Raw genomic sequence first — 16,057 nt, forward strand, 5'->3', positions numbered from 1 at the left:
ACAAGACTGCAAGAGGGAATCTGGGGAAATTGATGATGTTTAAGAACAATATGATTGTTTTGTAAGAAAAATGCTGAAAAATGCATTTCCAATGTAAAGGCATTAGAAGATACAGGAAAGTCCAAAGAAGATATTTAAAGATGCCCTGAAGCCCCCAGCCAGCACTGAGCACTGTTCTCACCTGGTGCTCCTCCACCTCTGACTGGTGGTCACAGTTCTGAGGTCAGGTGCACCCGCAAGCTGACCTGCAAAAGCAAGTAGTGCTGCCCTGCCAGGACCAAGGAGTTAAGGGTGAATGCTGGAAACTGTGCCACTCAGGACCTTTCTGGGCGTGAGCATTCCTGACTGATTTTTTTTAGCTGAATAAGCTTGTATTTTAAGTGCTGTTTTATCGTCTCCTTCTTGCATTTAATAATGTATTATGTTCATCTGTACTTGTCAATAAACATTGACTTGATAGTGTGGCTGCCTGCATAGTGTGCTGTAATATTATTATTTATTTAGTCAAGTCCTGATGGGTACACATTTAGGTGATAAATCTTTACTGTTAAAGCGATATAGAGATAAACATTCCTGGGCTGGCATCCTTTTCAACTTGCGGGACTGCTGAGGCCAAGGAAACAACTGTGGCAGAGTTTGTCAGACTCTTCTGGAAGGCCAGCCTGTTTCCGCCCTCAGCTGTCAGTGGTAACTTTTGCGGGGTCCTTTCTTCGGCCTGGGAAAATGTAGTCCTTAGGCCTTGCTGCTGGCTAGTGTCGATCTCGCCCTGCATGGGGCTTTTACAGCCAGGCGCAGTCACCCCCAGGGGGCAATCGATTGTTTCCCGCTGAAGATGGAAGGACTTCCCACCCCACGATGGTGGGATCCACACTAGTGTATGTGTGTGTTGGGGGGCTGCCCAGCATGGTGCCCCTCAGCTTTTTGTGGTAAAAGAAAGATGTCCCCAGGGACCTTTGGGGTTGGGGGCCGGAGAGGTGGGGCAGGCTGGGCAGGTGCTTTGAGTTTTGGTCTACAAGTTGGGTGAGTATTGTAAAAACTTCCTTCCAGTTCTGAGATTTTTATGATGTATGTTCTCACCTTTGCATAGTCCCCCTCCCTGTGGCTTAAATGTTCCTAGAACCTTCTGTCACCTGCGGAATCTTTGGGTGTGGTTTCCATTCTAAACCTGGAACCTGTCCTGGGTGGCCAGGTGCAAACAGCTCCCCCTGCAGAGCCACTGCTCTGTACTGCTCTGACCAAGGGCCTCTCCATCCTTTGTCAAGTGCCACTGGACTCGTCACTGGGTGCAAGTAGGAGATTTTGATAAGAAACGGGATGTAAATGAGCCCAGTGAGGCCCAGGTGTGGTTACTAACTTGGTGTGGCCTCTGGGTCAGAGTATCCCATATTGGAGGGCAAATAGAGCTTTCCAACCCTGAGGACCTGTGAGGTGGTGCTGGGGGAAGGCCCTGATCAGATCCTGGGTTTGGGGCACTGCTGGCATTGCTTCTAGTAGTTTCCAAGCCTTGATGCTCTTATCTGGGGGGAAGTGGAGATGATGAGGTAATGGATCTTGGCTAAGTGAGTAGCTGCAGGAGTCCCTGTGAAGAGTCAGCACATTCCCGGTGCCATTTGGTGACGGACTCACTCTTCTTCCTGCCCCACAAGGCTCTTGCTGTGGTGATGGGGGAAGTCTGAGCTTCCCAGACTTTTCTCTGGCCTCTCACAGGGGACCGGTGAGGCTGACTAAATGAACCAGAGAGAGGGTGAGGTCTGGCCTCCAAACAGTATGGCAGGGGAGTGGCTCTGGTAGGTGAGGGGACTGCCTCCAGGCCAGGTCAGGTGGTCAGGTGTCTGGTTGGTGCCCATAGTTAGGGAAGGAGCTGGGGCCACCCTGGCTGTGGATGCTTCTAGGGCCTGAGACAGAGAGACTTACACCCAAGGGCCCCTGTGTGTCCCCTCCCTGCCCTTCCCTGGACTGCGCATCAGCTTCCTGACCCAGAGCTTTGGGTAACCAGGTGAAAGACGTGGAGGGGTGGACAGAGCTAGGTGGGGCGGGCCCAGCCAGCCCTGAGGGAAGTGGCTTTGGCTGCTGACAAAGCCAAACAAGGATAAGCATCTTGCTTTTCCTGGTCATCCCATGGCCAGCCGGGTTTGATTTCCTTTTCTGCTCTTCTGGGAGGCACTTTCACTCTGGGGATGCCCACTGCCCCACACCTGGTGGTCGGGCTGGCATGAGTATTATTGGAGTCCCAGTGCAGGGGAGAACACACAGAGGTAGAGGTGGAAGCGGAGGGCCACGTCCTGGTGGAAGTGGGGGGCCAGGGCCACAGAGGCTCTGAGGACTCACTGGGTTGACAATTGTACAGCACTGAGAGCCCTGCCTGCATCTGGCTGAGGACTCCCCTCCTGGCCTCTGCAGCCTAGTACCCACCCAGATGGCCACAGTGTGGCGGTGTCCATGCTTGGCCTTCCATAGCACTTGTAGACCTGGCTTGCTGTGTCTGGCATGCAGAGGCTTAGATGTCCTTGGCAGGGATATGACTGAGCAGCACAGAGTGGTACTGAGTGTGGAGCCCAGAGAGAAGCCATGACAGTGGGAGTGGCCCCATTCTGACTCTGTGACTGCTAGGAGCATAAGGAAGTGCCCTTGCAGGAAATAGCACCTACACCGCCCCCTGCGTCTGTCTGGACCACGTCCTTCTGTGTGGTTACAGGGAAAGCAGAAGTGCCCAGGAGCAGCCGTGCTACTGGTAGGCCTGCAGGGAAGGGAAGGGCCCATACCCAGGAACAGAGACCCAGGACAAGGACCAGGCTGTGTTTGAGGTCAGCCCACTGGGTACTCCATGTCCACATAGGACAGCAGCCTACCCCAGGGACCTGACGGCTCTACCTGCCAGACCATCCACAGGTAATCATTCGTCCTGAGCAGTACTTGCCCCATATCCCTTGGCATAGGAAAGGCAGGAGCCATACTTGGCGGTGGGGTTAACTGAGACCTACTGGATATGAAAGGTTCGTACCTGCATTTCTTGGGGCACCTTGTGCTCATAGGAAGTCCTGGGTACCTCTCTCGAGTGGCAGGTTGGTATTGAGAAGGAGGGCTGAGAGAGGAGTGGTTTATTTATGTTTCTGTGTTGGACCTGCTGGCACTCGGCAGAGAGAGGGTGCCAGGAGCTGGAGGAGCAAGTTGCGCAGTGGGGTGGCCTAGGCCCCCACCTGGCCTGTTAGCACAGCCAGCTGGCGATGCTCCAGGTCCAGTTCTGCAGAAAACGAGGCCTCTAAGCAATGTCGCCTTCACAGAATGGGACAGTTTGATATGGGTACACACATGCCCATTTTTTTATCATCTCGTTAAGTCTGATGGCCAGAAAACAGATTAGTAAAGGAAAATTATCTACATTTTTTTGGCCTTTAAAAATGTACATGTTCTACCCAAAGGGTCCTAAAATGTAAGAAAATGCAGCCCTTTCCTTTGGCATGGTTCCAGCACCCACATTTGGGATCCCTTGTATTCTGTCCCTGTGTCCTTTCCCCACGTCCCACAGTATGCACAAAGTGGCATGTGTGTACCTGAGGCCCATCCCTGGCGGGGCACCTGGGGTGACCATGACCCATCCAGAGTAAAGCAGTATTGCCTCTGTGCTGTATTGAGCAGGAGCCAAGTTGTTCTGGGCCAACATGAGTCCACAGGGACAGGTGGCAGGGCCCTAGTGGGGGCGAGGCGGGTGACGTAGCTTCTCATGGTGTAAGTATGTTCTAGAACCTCTTTTAGATTTTTCTAATTGATTTTGGTTCCTGCGAATAGTGAGATTTGGCACTCCTGGCCGAAACTGAGACCACTCTACCTGGGCTCCTAACCTCCCCAGCAGTGGACCCTAGAATGGGGAGTGCCTCTTCAGGGCGGGCCAGAGACAGAACGAGGGCCTGTTAAGCCTTCAGCGGGAGAAAGATGACCAGGTGACGGTAATGCACCAACCAGTCACTTTTCCATATTTTACACATTGTGAATTACCTGGAAGGTAACACAGGGCTCAGAAAGGGGACACCCCACCTCCTGTGGAATGGCAGGACAGGGCTTCCGTGAGACTCTGGGATCATTAGGCTTGGCTCCAGGAGCAGGTTACAGGTTAATAGTACTGGGGTCCAGCTAGCAGAGGCTTGTGGAATGTGGGCGGACTCTTTTCCATGCAGAGGCTGCAGAGCGAATTCCTGGAATCTGGGTGCTTGGTGACTTCAGGTGGCTCACTATGACCTGGGCTTCCTTTGCTCTGGGGAGTGCAGCAGAAGCTACTCCCAGGCACCTTTCTGCATATAGATGGTTGGACTGTAAGTATCTTAGCAGCAGAGGCAGTTCTGGTGCTTCCCAGGTTAGGAAAAGCCAGCCTTTTTCCAGGCCTCAGGTGGGGCCGGCAGAGTGTGCTTCTTCCTCCTCCCAGCTCGGGACGTGGCTGATGCTCAGTCCTGTTCTGAGTGCTCTTGGGAAGCCAGCCCACCCTCCCACCGTGGCCACTCGGTCCTCTGTTGATGGGCATGGGCTGGCGTGGTTCGAACATAGTTCATAGGCAGCAGAGTCTTGGCTGCGAGCTGCGCAGCCGACACTGCGGGCCGAACTGGTGTTCCTGGAGGTCACAGCAAATGGTGCAGACACTGGTGAATCAGAATAAAAGTCTTGTGTGTGTAGTGTGTGCACAAGATAGTCAACAGTCAGAAGTCTAAAACCATACCGAGGTGGGAACTGGTGGCCTGAGCTGGTGAATGTTCTTTTTGTCCTGCCAGGAGGAGAGGTGACCTGGGGCCTTTGTGGCACTTTTGCTAGATTTTCTGATGGCCACGTCCTGGGAGGGAATCCAGGGTAAAAGGAGAGGCCTCGTGTTGGCTCAGGCTGTGCTGACCCAAGTTGGATGATGGCCTGTGGTCAAGTGGGCCTGACTCTGTAACTCTGCTGTATAGTTTCTACTAATTACTAAAGACAAAGGCAAAGAGAATGGTATTTTGTGGTTTTGAGACTTAAAAAAAGAAATCCTCTCTCGGGCCTGGACCTGTTGAAGCTCCTAGGCCCATCCCTCCCACCACAGCAGAGAAGAGACCTCTCATCCCTCTGCAGCTGGGCTGGGTCTGGTGGCCACGCACCAGGCAGGAGGAGTCTGGCCCCCTGGCAAAACCACATGCTCTCTCCCCATGCCCAGCCGTGAGCACCTGGGTCACAGGCAACCCAGAGTGCAGTCCTGAGCCAGCTCTGGATTCCGGATGGTTCAGGCAGCTTCTGTGATGCCTTCACTGCCTAGCAAATGGCAGCGAAGGAGCCGCCATCTCTGAAGCACCTGCTATGGGGCTAGGACACCCCTCGTCTCTGCCTTGAGTTCCTGGAGAAGGAATGGTGGGAGATGCTGCTCCTGGCATCAGGAGCATTGGCTGGAAGCACAGCTCTCAGAGACAGAACTTCACAGAGAGCAATTTCTAGTCCTGCTCATTGTGACGTGCCCTATCTCCAGTGCCACAGACCGCTCCAGAGCCGGGATTGTCAGGGATGTGCTGACAAGTCCTAGGGTGATTGTAAGACCCAGGAGGGGAAGTCCCAACTCTGACTGTGGCTCTAGACTGGTGGCTGCATTCTGTGACTCTTGTTTCTCCTTGACAGCAGGCCCTAAGTCTGTCTCACCAGGGCTCTGAAGGATCCAGGAGTGTCTAAGAAAACCTGCTTCCCCTCCCCAACTCGTTTTTGTTAGGGTGCAGCCTGTGTGGCTGTGAGATTCTGGTTGGACCTTTCTGTCCATGCACTGGGAAGTGTCCCACCTGTATCACAAGGGCAGCACCATTTTGTGTGACTGTGTTAACATTTTATTTAAGTCCACTTCTGTAGCACATGCGTGTGCTTTGCAAGTCCTCATTTGTGCAGCTTCATCCCCAGAGGTAAGCTGCATTGTATCCTTCCCTTGGGGGAGTTGGAGAAGCTGAGGGAGTAGCTAGAGAGGTAGAGTAGCTGCGGGGGGCGGGGTGGAGGGTTAGTGACCTGTTCTAGGTCGCACAGCTGGGAAGGGGTCACACCAGACCTGAATGAGGGCAGGCTGGTCTCGGAGCCCACACCTGGCCAGCACACTTTGCTGCCTCCCCTGTTAGGGGGGAGAGTAAATATAAACTGAATTAATAAAGCATCTAATTCAGCAGTCCTCAACCTTTTATGGCACCAAGAGACCAGTGCTCCTATGAGAGAATCTAATGCCTGATGATCGGAGGTGGAGCTGAGGCAGTAATGCTGGGGAGCGGCTGCCAATACAGATGAAGCTTTGCTCACCTGCTGCTCACCTCCTGCTGTGTGGCCCAGTTCCTAACAGGCTGTGAACTGGTTCTGATCCCCGACCCAGGGGTACCTCTGATCTAATTGACCTAAAAGAAGTATGGAAAGTATTTGTGCCACATGACTTGATTGTGTTTTATAGCAGACAACATTTTTATGCCTTTTCAAAAATAGCTCAACTAACTGGAAAAACTTAGAAGAAGGTTGAATGAACATAAGTCACAGAAATTGAGTAGGATATATCCCAGTAGAAGGACGCAAACCTGTCATTATAATGAGTCTAAGTCCCGAGTCAGTTTCCTACTCCCCAAGGTATGAAAGGATAACCTTATGACCATCTCACAGTATCCTCTGTGTGTCACCCAGGCCTCTACAAATAGGCTTTGCATTCTAGATAGAAAAGCTTTTTGGTCAAATTTTGCTGGTGGTTAAAATCAGTCTTTAAAAATGAATTTTAAGTGGAAAATTGTAGTGATCTGAATTCTAACATTATCAAATTTCATTGGAACATCACACAGCCATGAAATGATGCTTGAGAGTACCAGACGCACACAAAGAGAGTTTCAGGGAGCTCAGCACAATCCACACTTGGGTCCCACCCTCCCCTCCTGCCAACCCACGAGTCACAGGAGCTTGCTTCCTACTTGGACTTCCAGGTCTTTGTTTCTGCTGCAGTGTGGCTACAAGCCTGCCTATCCCACCCCACCCAGGGGCACTGTGGAGTCATCGCAGCCTACCCTCCCCAGGCCCTGCGCACTCACATATTTCAACCCCAGCATGTGTGGCTCACCCTCCAGAAGTGGTCATGAACGAACACTCTTCCTCTGTTTCAGTTATTTAGAAGGAAGAGGACGAACACAATGTCAGAATGACTGGAAGTGATGTTAAGTCTGTCTGCTGTTCTTAAAAACTTCCATTTTGATGAATCTGTTTAGTAAACTTCAAAAAGGGAATCATTATTACTAATAATAAAATTATTATAGCTTTTTTTGAAATTTTCAGAAATGTGTTCTTCTCTGGCATTTTCTGTATTTTCTAATTTTTTAAAATTTAATCTGTCTTTTACTATCTGGTTTAAAAATAATTAGGAAACCATATGCTTAAGTTAAGAATTCAAATGTGCTAAAAAATACAAATGTTAAAGAATGAAATACATTCCTATTCCAGACCAAAGCCACACACTAGTTGTTTACTGCCAGCAGGTCTTTGATTAAATTCTGATCTAATCAGATAGTCATTTTTTAAAATTAAATTCTATATACACATACAGATGGTCATGGATCATGTGCCTGCACAAATGGGAACATACTCTAACACTGTTGAGAACCTTAATTTTTAATGAACTAAGTATCTTGGAGATCCTTTCATCTCAGTGGCTGCTTTGTTCCTTTTAACAGCTGCATCGTATTCCAGCCTAAGGATGTGCCACGATTCAAATATAAATAAGTATACATTTATGCACACATACATACACACACACAAACACAGGTGGACTTCTAGGTGTTGCTGGTTGAATAGCCTCATGCTTGGTCATCTTGTGCATGTGGGAGTGAACTTGGGACCCTGGCAGAGAACTTGGATCAGAAGTTCTTGCAGGTGTTGCCAAGTGGCTCCTGGGAGGTTGCCCAGTGCATGCGACCACTCCTCTGACCCCCTATTGCAGGAAAGGGCTGTAAACCCTGCTTTTACGTGCTGTAGAGTCTTCTTAGCTTATTGCAAGAAAGGGCTGTAGATGTACTGGCGGCCAAACCCTGCTTTTACGTGCTGTAGAGTCTTCTTAGCAAGTGTTCTCAGGTTTGGAAGCGTCTTAACTGATAATTATACAGTGCAGTGCTTTTTAGATGCCAGACTTTGCTTTAAGCTTTTCACATGGTCACTCGTGGATCCTTATAACAACCAAGTGAGGTGTAGACACTATCTTTAATGCGCTTTTTTCTGGATAAGGCAGTAGGCACAGAGAGGCCCAGAAACTCTCCTAAGGACACACAGCTGCTAAATATGGAAGACAGGCCTGGAGCCCAGGTCATTCTTACCCACAGAATCCCATGTTCTGGCCCTGTACCACCTGTGTCTTTTCCATGTGCTAAAGAAACGACCTGGCTACTGCCAGGGTGAGGGACCTTCGGAAGAAAAGATCACAGCTGCCAGAATGTGGGCAAAGGCCCACTTCAGCCTGGCCCTGTGCTACTGTCACGAGTGGCCATTAGGCATGGGTGTTGGAGCTCCCATACTCCTTTGCACCTCTGGGGGACCGGTGTGGGGTAAGGACCAAATTTCTTGTAAGGAAGAGGGAAACGTTTCTCTCTCTTCTGGTTAATTCCTTTGTTTTGCAGTTAGACCCTTGCATTCTTTTTAGGTGCGTTATAAGAAGTTCAGAGATGCCTAGTTAAAACTATGTAGTTAATAATTGCGTGAGGAGTATGTATTTCGCATGCTTCAGTGTGATAACTAATTATGGCTTGTGGGTTTTCTATCTCGAGAAAGAAGAAAAAATTGCCATATGAAGAGTGAAGACAAGTAAGGGCCCGGGCCTCCATGGTTGGCTGAGGCCAGAAGTGTGTATTTTTACCCAGGAACCACAGGCTAGAAGCTGTTTGGTGAAGATGAGATACGGTGACTTGGATTGAAGGAGAAAATGAGGACGCCAGGTGCACTGTGTGAGGTTATTAAGAATGCAGACACACATACTACCCTAACCTGCTGTCCTATGTTCAATACCATGAAATTAGAGTGAATAGGGTACATGCTTGTCTAACACAGAACAAGCAGCTCTGGTCTTTTATTTATTAAAATGACAAAGGTTTATTGAATTTCTAGAAAAGAAAAGTTTTTTGGTTATAATTTTTAGTATTCTTGTTGTTTGTCTAAACCTCTTATTTGTATGTGAATTAGTCTCTTTTTCCAGTAAGTGTTTTCGACAGTCTCCAGGTAGCTGCTGAGCCCCACCTACCTGTGAGACAGGAAAATCCCACAGTTTATCAGGTTTGCTCATTGCCTGTCCATCTGCTGAGCCAACACCTCCCCCAGCGTTTAAATAGAAGACATTGGGTTCTGTGTCCTGGGTGGATATGGCCTTGTCCAGGACTCTTCCCTGCTTGCTCAGATGCGAAGTTAATTTTGCTTACAAACTGGCTGTCAAAAGCAGCCACTGCTGGAGGAAAGACTTGGAATCAGCCCTTGGAAGCCCTGCCACAGCGGGTCCTGGTGAATTCTGACCACTTCTGCCTGTTACTTTGGAGTCTCATTTGCTAACTCAAGGTGTTTGCTCAGGATTTAGAGGACATGTCGGATCATCCGAGTGGTCCCAGGTGCCCCTGGCCATTGTGTGCTGTGGGTAGACGTGGAAGAGTGGGGAGCAGACTGGTTCCGTGCTGCCAGCTTGATTGGTTCCACTGCCCAGGGGCTGTGTGAGGAAATGGGGCATAAGGCATGTTTCCAGGAAGCCCCTCCTGCTTCTTAGCTTTCTTCAGAGAAATAGCAAGAATTGTATAAGCTCTTAAAGGAAAAGAAAATAATATTCCAGCCACAAAAAATGCTAGTTTGATTCTGAGGTTTAAAAAATACGTTGGATTATTTTCAGCCATAGAGGGGTCATTATCAGTTTAACTAGCTGCTAATCCCATCATTAATCCCACATGTGGCCTCTGGTTTCACCATCTGATTCTTTGTTGAATCATTTGTGATCTTGTTGGACTGGGAGATCCTTGTGAGGGCTCCATCCTGTACTGTGAAAGGATAACAAACACAGCACAGCAACTTGCTACACCACTGTGAAAATACTTCTGTTTGGCTTAAAAACAACAATCAAAACAAGAATTGAAACTAAACAGTTTCTTCAGGAAATCATTTTCTTATGAATATTTTATATGTATCTCTGTTTTCTCCATTGCCTCAGACTTTTGGATTTCAAGGAGGATGAATTCTAAAGCATACGTATCTGAAGAAAAATCAAGGATACTTTTTGATTAATGACTGTAATCGTAGTTCCTATTTGAATGGCTTACTTTGTGGGGAATGGTGGTGGTCAGTAGTTGGGGACCAGTTCGTGCTCCTGGGTGACTGGCTGAGTTGGATGTCCTTTGTTTACAAGTGAGTGATTACACACTCATTCCCTCTTATTTGCACAAGTGCATCAATACCATGCTCATCTTGGGTCAGAGAGTCAGTTGCCAGAGGGTCTAGAAGTTAAAAAAAAAAATTAACAGGTTTTTTTACAGTGCCATTCCAGAAGTGATGCTGAGTTTATGTGGACAGACAATTTAAGTGCTTAAATGTTCTTGTTTCCCATTATTTCCAGAGAAAAGATTTCCGAAGACTTCTTCCTCGAAATGATTGGGAAATTTTGAGAGGCCCAAAATACAGATAAAATCATTTTGTTTCTTCTCAGCCTATATCCTAAAGTTGCTAAGTTGACATCTTGTGGAAACCTCAGTGGAATTCAGCAGAAGGCTGATTGTTAGTCCCTGTGAGCTCTTGGGGTCAGAGATCTGAACTTGGCTGCTGTTGCTTGGGTTGGCTTGAGGTGGAGCCCACAGGGCAATAGGTGCTGGGTACCCAGATCCCCGTGCATCACCCATTTTTATATCTTCCCCCCATTGCCTTTGCTCACTTGTGCCTCTTCCCCTGCTGTCTCTGGACTGACAGCCCCTGATCTAAGCCCTGAAATGCTACATCTTCTTTTTGAGAATATAAGGGGGTCGTCGGTGAGGTCTGATGTAAAAAGAAGGATCTCAATGTCATCGTGCCTTGGATTTGGGTCGTTTTGTGATTCATTTTGGTCAGTTAGTACATGTTCAATCATATATTTCCAGTTTTTGAGGAAAGAGAAATGTCAGTTTAATTTGTCAGAACAAAAGGAAAGCCCCCTTCTCTCCTTCTTCCTTGTCTGTTACTCACTTGTTGTGAATGGGCCCAGCAAAGGTGTCACTCTGCTTGTCCCAGCTGTCCTTTCATCAGCAGGGTCTTCGGTGTTGCCATGGATGTGTGGCCCCAGTTCGTGCCAGTTTGGTAGGTGGTGGTAATGATTGTGGTAATGATTCAGCTTCTGGGACACTTGACACTGTCTGGATTTATTGGCTGGTTATAGACATACACACGTTTTGTTAACAGCCTGGTCTGCTGAGCTGGGCCTGTGTTAGGTCACTGCATTAATTAGGAATTCCAAGCCCTGGCATTTATGCTACAAGGATTTTTTTCATAGTTTTTACCCCCTAGATCATTTGTCTCTGGGGTGTTTTTGTTTTTTTTTTTTGCTGAGCCCTTTAGTTTACAGGGCTGGTGGGGTCCCTACTGCCCCTGCACCCACCCTACTTATGCCCTTCTCAGCACATGCCTGTTGTCACTGCTAGTTGATTAATGACTGATTGGTTGGTGTATGTCCCTCACCCCGCTGCCCTCTGTCCCCTTCCCAGCTCCTGTCAGTATGTGCGTGGCACACGTGCCTGCGTCTAAGTGAGGGAATGATATGTTAAGTTGTGTTGGGCATCCTGACTGGCTTGCTTGCCCCTGCAAGGTGGCTGGAGGGGAAAGCAGGCGTCCTGGGACAGTGTCCTGGATGCTTTTCTGCAGGGTGAGTCCAATTGAACCCAACTCCCCATGCAGCTGGACTGCTGCTCCCAGGAATCTGTTCTAAGTTCTGGGGAAACTGAAGTTGAAACAATAAACTCTTTGTCGGGCATGTGACACAGAGAACTCCTGAAATCCATCCTGATTCCCAGAGGCACAAGGCCATTTCAGTGATATGGTGACATCAGCACCATACCCGGGGATGTGGGTGGGGGACATAGGGTTGGGGACAGCCTAGGGATGGGCAAGAGGGTCATGGCATTGGGGACAGCCTGGATGTGACATCAGCAGAACATGGTCTCGGGGTTGCTGTCTCATTTTCTGCTCTCAGCTGGGAGTCCTGGGAAGGTGTGGGTAGGTACGTGTCTTTCACTGTCCCGGCCACAGAGCCTAGAGGCGGGGAGGGCTTCACTTGTCCTGTCTGAACAAACCCTGTAGACAAGAAGCCAGAACAAGCTGCTCCAGCAGTCATCTACAGCTGTCATCCGGATCCCCTTTCATGGGTTCCCTGGGGATTCTCGTGAGGGCACTTTTAACATTGGCTATCATCCTGTCGCTGACAGGAGCACTGGTTCCTTATGTGTGGTAGTGAGTGGTGTCCCCTCTGTGACCCATCCCTTCTGCCCCAGACAGGTGGTCTCAGGAAGGGAAGCCAAGGCGTGAGGTGGATGTAACAGACCCTAGATAGCACCTGCAGTCCATGGTTCCTGCCTTACTGGACCCCAGGTGGCAATCACCATTCACATCTAAGAATGCAATACCAGATCAGAATTTTTGTGCTGCAATAGAGTGCACACATACGACACACCTATGTGCACACATGCATACATATGTGTATGCACACATGTGTGCACACAAGACAGATGTGACCACACATGCAATCACATGCTCATATGCACAGAGATGTATGTATACATGAATGCACACGCATGCACGCAAGCACAGATGCTCATGCATATATAGATCACACCTATCCAGATGCCCACACAAATGCACATATATACACATGTGCAGAGAAACTCAGATACACAGATACATACCCATGTGTGCACATACAGACATGCATACACACAACTTTGTGAGCTAGCCCTTACCCTTGTAGTTTGCCGCCTGTGCCTGTTTTCTCTACTATAGTCCCCTGGCTTGATTCAGGGCTGCTCAGGGGTGGAAAGCTGTCATGTGATCAGCACTGAGTGATGGGCTCAGAGTCCCCTTTGGGTTTTGTTCTCCTGATATTTAAAGTGCACTCCTCATGAACCAGCACAATTATGGTAGGTAACAGGAGTGACATGTGTGACCCTGTTTTCCTAATGGGCTCCTGTTTCAATGTGAAAGGCAGCACTTCACACAGAGGGGCAAAACGCTACTCCTGATGCTCGGCTCCCAGTGGGCTACTTCAGCTTTTCAGAAATGCCCAAGAAAGCCAGCAGAACAGGCACTTTATTGCACTGTTTCCATTTGAGTATTAAAGTTGTGATTCTTAATGTGACACCCCCTCAGAGATCATGGAGCCACTGTTGCTGGAGGAGTGCTTGGCAGCAGTGTGTCGTGTGGATGTGGAGTGTGCTTTGCTTAAGTTTTTAAATTATACAAAACAACACGTGGTCAGTGGAAAAGAAAAAACATTCAGCCCTTCCATTGTGATAAAGCAATGTCCTCTATGAGGAGGGGCACCTGTGTAGCAGGGACCCTTCTGCCTTTGACTGTTCATATGGGTTTTTTTTAAAGGTCATCTGGGTTTTTTAAAAGGTCATCTGGGAACAGGAGGCATGTTCTGATTGAGGCAATCAGGAATCCGATGTCTGCTGCTGATAAATAGGGCTCAGAGCTGGGTAAAACCCATGGGTGCTGGGGAGTCCGCGTGCTTCTGCAGAAAGAACTGCTCCATTCTCCGGTACCGCCGGGAATGACAGCCACCCAGCTCCAGTTTTGAGTTTGTCCAGGCTAAAGGCAATTAAGAAAAATGTGTTCTCTTCTCAACTAAACCACTTTGAGCAGGCAGGCCATGTGGACAGAAGGAGATGTATGGCCTCCACCCAGCATCTGCTGGTGAATTTGTCAGGGCAGCTCCACCTTTCTGGAAGCCATGGTCGAGAATGCCCTTATGAGGTCCATTGTAAACTTCTGTTCATTCTGGGTATTTTGTCCTTGAGACTTTCTGCCACTGGGCCTCACCTTGGTCTTCTCCTGCTCTGGCCTGGGTCTTCTAACTGGGATGTTTGCATTCTCCTTGCTCTGCCCTGCCCCAGGAGGGGCTACATCATTGAGACATTGTCACTGAAACATCTCCAAGTCCTTAGTGTGCTATGAGGAAATAAAGCAGAAGTGGGGTAGAGGTAGGGATGGAGCAGCCTTTGAGGAGGTGGTCTTGGAGCAAAGGGTCACTGTGGGAAGGAGCCAACCCCAAGAGCTTTTGGGAGTAGAACATTCTGGAAGAAAGGGCAGCATGTGCAAAGGCTGGGGTGCTCTGTGTGGAGTGGAGGGTACAAGGGGCCAGGTCCCCTTGCTGGTCACTCTCTGAGCTGCGTTTTACACTAACTCCTGTGCTGCTGCTCAGCGCACTTCTCCTTGCTGAATCATATTGTTCCTGCAAAAGTGTCAGCCCCAAATGTGGCTGTGTAGACGCCTCTTGATCTTCCCATCCTTCGGAAGGCCGCCCGCACTGGGTGGAGTCTGCCACTTCCACCCTCACTGAGCTGTTGTTTTCCAGGCTGCAAGGAATCTGAATGTCGATTTCTTTTTAAAATATAGTTAATTTTGATCAGAGCAATTAGTGCACATGATTTTAAGTGAAGTAGCATCTTTTGACCTTGTCTCTTTGTCCCTGAGACAGTAAGCTGCAGCTGTTTTAGCCCTTTGGGGTATTTTCCTTCAAACTTCTTATACCGATAGTTCCTGACAGTGAAATTCCTGACGGCTCTCGGCAGGTAATTGTGTAGGACCTCTTTTCTCCCTGGAAGTTTTCAGGTGCTCCCTTTGTCTCCTAGGTTCTCACACCTCCTCACAACATGCCTGGTATGGAGGATGGAGGTCTTGTTCCGTTCATTCGCTGCTTGGCACTTTTGTGTCTTTATGTTCTAGACATTTTCCTATATAAAAAAATATATTTGTATATTTATTTGTATTTCTTTTTATTATTTCTCTAATAATTCTTCCTGTTTTCTCTCTTACAACTCCTGTTAGCTGTGGGCCTCTTCATTTGATCCTTCAGCTTTCTTATCTTTTCTCTCCCAATTTTCATCTGTCATATTGTTCACCTTCTAGGAAGCCTCCTCAGTTTTATCTTCCAGTCCTCCCCCCTGAGTATTTTCTTTCTTAAATCAAAATTTTAATTTCTAAGCTTGCATTCATTTTCTCAGGTTTTGTTTCTTTGTGGCTTCTCCCCTCACAGGCTCTGGTTTCACCTCTGTTTGGTCCACAAAGTCAATTAATTACCAGTAGTGCTGAACACAACTGTTATCAAAAATGCAATTTTGTAAACTTCAGTGAACTGTATTAAAAGTAATGGTGAAAGTAGGCATACTTAAACTCATCCCTTCCCTGTTTCACTTTATCTGTGTTCTTGAGGCCCCATGCCTGTCATATCTGTGTGGTGGAAGTACTATACCCTGGTGCACTCCAGTGCATCTCCATCCTGCCTCTTTGTTCAGTGACATCATGTCAGGAGATTACACCCCAGTAATCAGTATATCACTGCAAAGCAGGGCACCCCACCCCTGCCCCTTAGTTGTTAAAGTTTGCCAGCACACCACTAGTTATGCTCATCTGTTCTCTTTATGGTTTCTAAGGTTTGTTAACATCCTCATGGGCTGGTGTCCTCTCCCTGTTTTTATCCTTATGGTTTATGCCCTTTTAGAGTATTCTTTCACTGGTTTGAGGAGAGAGTTGAGATAAATCTCTGCATTCTGGGCACCGGGTTCCAGAGGGCCGGTTCCATCTCCTACGTCCAGGTTCTAAGCCTGGCTGCAGTGTGTTTTTCTCAGAAGACCGACTTATATCATGGACCTAAGTAGGAATTCGTTCTTGTCGTGGGGCTCTTGGAAACCACTTCCTCCGAACAGAAATGGCTCCACATTGATATTTGAGGGGAAATGAAACATCCTAGTGGGTCTCACATCTGTGCCCTATAGCCAGAAGGGCCCCGGGCTGTGGGCACAGGTTCTCAGGGCCTCACGCAAGCTCAGGAAGAACCGCTATCCGCTATGAGCTGGGGGAG

The 16,057-nt window shown here is 48.4% G+C and overlaps 1 protein-coding gene across 2 annotated transcripts in view; it reads left to right on the top strand.

Moving 5' to 3' along the window:
- The window catches only part of SEMA4D (semaphorin 4D), a 90,323-nt gene that overhangs the window by 47,579 nt on the left and 26,687 nt on the right, over nt 1–16,057 (top strand). The window contains exon 1 of one of the 2 annotated variants that reach the window (XM_006923403.3): nt 2,721–2,889. The exons of the other annotated variant lie outside the window; for it this stretch is intronic. The gene's annotated coding sequence lies outside the window, so the exon portion shown is untranslated. Of the gene's footprint in view, nt 1–2,720; nt 2,890–16,057 lie in introns of those variants that run through there. 2 annotated transcript variants of the gene reach the window in all.

Source organism: Pteropus alecto, unplaced genomic scaffold (assembly GCF_000325575.1).
Source record: "Pteropus alecto unplaced genomic scaffold, ASM32557v1 scaffold219, whole genome shotgun sequence".
Taxonomy (NCBI): domain Eukaryota; kingdom Metazoa; phylum Chordata; class Mammalia; order Chiroptera; family Pteropodidae; genus Pteropus; species Pteropus alecto.